Source organism: Patiria miniata, unplaced genomic scaffold, assembly GCF_015706575.1.
Source record: "Patiria miniata isolate m_02_andy unplaced genomic scaffold, ASM1570657v1 HiC_scaffold_3, whole genome shotgun sequence".
NCBI classification, from domain to species: domain Eukaryota; kingdom Metazoa; phylum Echinodermata; class Asteroidea; order Valvatida; family Asterinidae; genus Patiria; species Patiria miniata.
In genome coordinates this window covers 11,879,090-11,885,089 of record NW_024037069.1, presented here as the reverse complement: position 1 = coordinate 11,885,089, position 6,000 = coordinate 11,879,090, and positions in this window count along the sequence as shown.

Sequence of the window (6,000 nt, the reverse complement as noted above, 5' to 3'; positions counted from 1 at the left end):
CGTCGCCCGTCGCGTCGTGCCGTCGCACGTCGCGTGACTGTAGTTTCTTGGCAATAGGTGGACGCCTTCATTTTTCATGTACCTGTACAGTATTTATGACATGCGTGCCGTGCGGTGAAAGTGTTGCAAATTGCAATGTCGTACAGTTTGTACACGGTTTGTGGGGAGGCCTATTATTAGTGGTTGCGGAGGTCCGACTCAATCAATTTCAAAATACATAGATTTTTTTCTGCTTCCAATTGTCAAACAACAAAGCACATATACACGCGATTCCGTGAACTCTAAAAAGCGTGCAAAATCCGAAAAGAATATCCCGCTGGTCTTTGTTTTACCCTACCACCCACAAATTAAACACCCAGCTCTTAAGCAGGCCCTTCTGAAACACTGGAATCTGATCAGCGATAATGATTTTCTAAGTGCACTCTTTGCGACCCAACCCATCCTGGCATACAAACGACAAAAACATAAAAGATGGCCTGGTCCGATCAAGGATGAACCCATCTCCACCATCCAACCAAGAAAAAAAAACGTGGATAAGGAGAACGTACAAATCCTACTGGAACTTCTTGAAGAACAGAACTAACATAATGGTCATTTAGGCATAGAATTCGAAATAAAAAATAAAAAAGAAGGAATCCACTTAATCTGATCATTACAAGAAATGCTCATGCGTAAAATATTCTTAACCATCATTAGCAATAAAGTAAATACGTATAAAAGAATTAAACAAAGGTGACTGATGAAGTGCGTAAAAAGGGCACAGAAAATATGCACTGTTTCCCCCGACACACACAAAAGAAAAAACAGGTGGGACGGCATATTATCACCGGTATAAATCAAATCATTAAGTGAACTAGAAACAAAAACCACATGTACACAATAATAATAATAATAATTAATAACTGTATTTATATAGCGCTTTTTGCCAGAGGATACAAAGCGCTGGGGGAGAATGCTACCAAAGCGTAAATGAAGTATATGGCACCTTTTTGCTAGGTGCTGCGGCGCATAATTGCTGCCACAAACCAGTCCCTGCGTCGCGTAAACACCGGATGAGTTTTTTGAAACTCCCGCTCTCCGGTTATCACCAATCTAAGGGCCCGCTGGCGAGGTATGTGTTGATAAGTTGTAACCCACCCATCACTGCAACCCAGCAGTGGAACTGATGTTACTCCCTATATGCGTAATGAATTTCCAAAAAAGAAAAAACCTAAACAAGGGCAGTTTAGTCATATACTTACACAGGTATCCATACCAGTGCCTCTAAGTCTTAAATAAACGGAAATCTTCCCTAGCTGGTTGCAAATACAATGTTTTCAAAAAGATTCATCAGCTCGCAGAGCCCCTCGTACTCCAATTTTATCATACATCCCATAAAAAGAAAAGAATGAGGAACGGCCCTGCTGATTCTGATAGCAAATCCCATCCTCCTCCCTTGTTTTAAACCCTTATTCACGGTGGCAACTTTCTTGGAATGACTTTGGAACTTTCCAACAAGTTATTAGTATCAACAGATTGTTCCCTGAATTTTGCTCGCACAAAACCGGTTCTTCCTTGCTATTTTCCTAGCCAGACAACCACTTCTTTCTAAGAAAACACAAGTCTGATAAAAACTTTAATGCATGGTGGCGGCCAAACTCATTCCATTTAACTTAAAATGTAGTGGCGAAATGTATGATTACACCCCTTTCTATTAAACACATGTACATGAAGAATGAAGGCGCCACCTATTGCCAAGAAAGATACAGTCACGCGACGGGCGACGGCACGACGCGACGGGCGACGGCACGACGCGACGGCACGATGCGACGGGCGACGGCACGACGCGACGGGCGACGGCACGACGCGACGGGCGACGGCACGACGCGACGTGTGAAGGTGCGTCGCTTCCTCTTGCAGTGTACGTGCTTAGAAACGGTAATTTAAGAGGCGACGGCACAACGCGACGGGCGACGGCACAACGCGACGGGCGACGGCACGACGCGACGCCACGACGCGACGGGCGACGGCACGACGCGACGGACGACGGCACGACGCGACGGTACGACGCGACGGCACGACGTGAAAGCACGACGCGACGCAGATTTGGCGTCTATAGAACACCATACTCCTGTCCTCGCCCAGTCGTCAGCACGTCAGTGCAGCAACACGACAACGCACACACACACGTTCGTTCTCCACGAGACGAACGTCCGTTCTCAACGACGCGACGCGCTGTGATCAACTCCCCCTTTGGAACGCGCGAACCCACCCAACTACAGAGGGCGCTGCGCAAGTAAATAATAACTCACTGCAAGCACACCGTTGCGCTACAATACTTTCCAAGGTTTTAATATGCCTTTATACCTATAAACCACACCAAATTACCCAAACAATAATACCGATTTTAATGATTACAAAATATTAAAAGAACAATTAAACGACTATTCACCGGTCACTAATAAACAAGATACATAACTTTTTATAAATGCACGAGTAAACGTGGAACATAAAAATACAAAATCCATAATAGGCGTTTAGGTACGGAAGACGGATAGTGCCACTCAATGAGTGTGATTGTGTGAATATATTTTTTTGGTGCCTGTGAAAAATTTTTTTTGTAAAGCGGCCGCAACTCTTAATAAGTGGCGGCCGCCACATAAGTCGTCATAATAAGTGGCGGTCGCTGTACAAAAAAATATTTTCACACTTTTTTTATGTGGCGGCAGCCAGATAATTATTTGGCGGCCGCCACTTATTATCTGGCGGCCGCCACATAAAAAAAGTGTGAAAATATTTTTGGCCGGCCTTAAGCTGTCGCACCATTTCGCGGTCGATCGGCCGCGTGGTCGTGACCAGCCAGGATGGGTGCAGTGAACTAATTCAAGTGAGAATTTTTACGCGAGCATAAAATGTGACCCCCCCCCCAACAGTTTCTTTTGAAAACGGAGACCGTTCGGCTTTAAAAACGGTTGAATTGTGTAAATGTTAGCCAAGGATCAACTCCCTGGTTTTGGGGCTGCCATCTGAGGGCAGGCTTGATAAAATTACGATTGAAAATGGGTCCTATTTGCCTCAGGAAGTGGAAGGATGCCACTTGTAAAACGGCTACATACAGGCTTGGAAACTATCACTGTTCGGGAGGTGATTTTGTTTTGGTGTGAATATTTAACAATGTCATCGGCTAGTCTACCCAAAATTGAAAAGAAATAAAAAGATAAAGCACAAGACAATAATTTAAGTTTTGTTTGAGAAACCCCAGTGATGTCGGCTTGCATGTTATTTAGCCCTGAACCTTGTTGATTTTACACTGTTTTCAATAGGGCTTGAATTGGTTCAGTGCACCCGGATATCAGGCTTACTGGGGTCTCAGCTTCAGTCCAAAAATTAGGCCACCGGTATCAAATGACCGAAAAGAGCAGTGCTCATTACGATTTTTGCCAAGGTATGCACTTCTAGAGTTGGAAAATGAGTGATAGCTTTGCAGTGTGCGCGGTTGCAGTTTTTTTGGGTGTTATCACTTTTAAATTTTTTTTTTTCAAAATAGCCGCCAATATGTTTGTTACCTGATTAATTATAATAACAAGCATGTTTTGGCCGCCATTTTTTTTTTAAGTGATAGCACCCAAAAACTGCCACCGCTGCAATGCTATCACATATTTTCCAACTACAGGGTTTCATACCTTGCAAAAAAATCACAATGAGCACTTTTCACGCCTAATTATTTTGATGCCGACCAAACCCAGGCTGATGGCCTATGGCTCCTGTTGTAGATACATCAGCGGCCAGCTGGAGGGCGGCGTGTGCTGGGGGAGATGCCAGGGAATCGACGAATGTGCCCAGAGATCCTCCAGCCTGGTTTTCTGGTGATGAAGTCAGACCATCTCACCCCAAGTATGCGGCGTTAACGCAAATATGGAAAGCTTGAAGTCTACGTCCATCTTCCTTGAGTAACGGTCCATGTCTCGGATACATAAAGAGAATTGGTAAGATACAGGTGGTGTAGATCTGGGTTTTGGTTCCGAGAGTGAGGCGTTTGTTTCTCCAGACACGATCCAGCTGGCCCATGGTTGAAGAAACCAATTCGATGATGGACATCATGTGAGGAGTATCCATCAGAGTGAATGTCGCATCCAAGATACATTTCTCCACTACCTGGCTTGCCTCAGTAAGCTACATGAGTTCGAATCCTGACCGTGGGAACATGGTGCTTGTGCTCTTAAGCAAGGCACTTCACCATTATTGCTACGTCCTTCGGATGGGACGTAGAGCCGTAGGTCCCGTGTGTTGTGTAATGCACGTTAAAGAACCCAGTAACACTTATCGCTAAGAGAAGGGGTTTGCCCCGGTGTTTCTGGCAGTGGCTGCAATATGCGCCGCAGCACCTTGTCAACCCTTATAAGGTGCTACATAATGGGTCTCATATTTCTCATATACTTTATTTACCTTTCTTTAATAATAGACATAATAACCAGAGCCTTGAGTACCTAATTGTTGGTAGATACGTACGCTATATAAGACTCCGTTGTTATTATCATTATTATTATTAAAAGGGCTAGAAAGCTCCCGTTAGCAGAGCGCCGGCATTGTGTCCAAGGGATTCTAGTCCACCTGGTTACCCTTCTGGTTTATTTGATGACTTGCATGTACAAAACGTATAGGAACCATGCCTGTGGAAACGAATTCAGCCCAACGTGCAACGAGAAATTAATTATAGAAAGATCAAAAAGTACCAACCTATTGAGAAGGGTATGAGGTATTCTGGTTTGCTGATGCGGCCTTGCTCGTCGATGAACCTCTCGGGTCTGAAGTTTTCCGGATCACCCCACAGCTCCGGATCAAAGTGGACTGAATAGAATGTTCGATCGGCACGACTGTGTTGTATCTTTGGAAATCTTGTAGCCAAGAACATCTATTGTTAGCCGATGTATTTTTTTCTACAAGTTTTCTTTGTTACTCCTTTACACAGGACTCCCGATGACACCCACATCACATGACCAGCTCCAACCATGCTCCAAGCATGCTCCAATGCATGCTTCAACCAGTTCCCAAAGCAAGAATCTCAACTCAAGACGAAGACGTGACACACCTATTCTTTCCAGTTCAACTGCAAGATTCCTGCTTTTTCTCTTTACCCATTCAAAACACATTTTTCTTCTAACCATAATTTTATTATTTAGAACTTAGTCATGAAAATGAAATAGTGCAAAAATAATCACTCTTTTCCTGCTGTTTTATGTCCATCCTTTTTTAAAGTTATATCCTTGGCTTAGTTGTACCCAAGAATAATTATGGAATGATTACCCGTCTTGCTTGAAAGTCTTTCATGGAATGTTTTTGCCTATGCTAAACAAGCCTGGACCGACGTCCCTTGCGAAAATCGCTCCGAAAATTTACTACAATTATATCCCCTGAGTTTTGTCGAAGTACTACCCTGTAATGAATGCAAATACATTATTACTAAAAAATTCGTGTGTGCATTGCACCTGATTTCATTTTCACAGTTTTGTAATAAATACATTTAACATGTGGTGCTTGACATAATTATGAAGTGCTCCAATATGTCCTTTCTTATAGTTTTACTTTCTTCTGCAAATAAACGTGTTAAATACTTTGCTCTACAACCCCATCACCATAATAAAAACACCAACTGCTACAATGACATTAACTACTACTTAATACATAAGAAACACCCCCTTCACCATAACGAATATAAATTGTTGCCCACTTCCCCGGAAATATAAGTGACCATTCACAGGTGTAACATAAGTAGGCATGGGCGTCGCAAGGGGGGGGGGGGGCAAGGGGGCACTTGCCCCCCCCCCCCCTGGAAAAGCAAAAAAAAAAGAAAAAAGAAGGGAAAAATTGAGTTTAATTTTAAATTTAATGAGTTGGGGGGGGAATGTCCCTGCCCCCCTCTAAAACTGATAAATGGAGAATGTGTTGAGAAAAACAGGCATTTTTTTGGCAAAAATATGTTTTGCCCCCTCTAGAAAACAAATCCTGGCGACGCCCATGTAA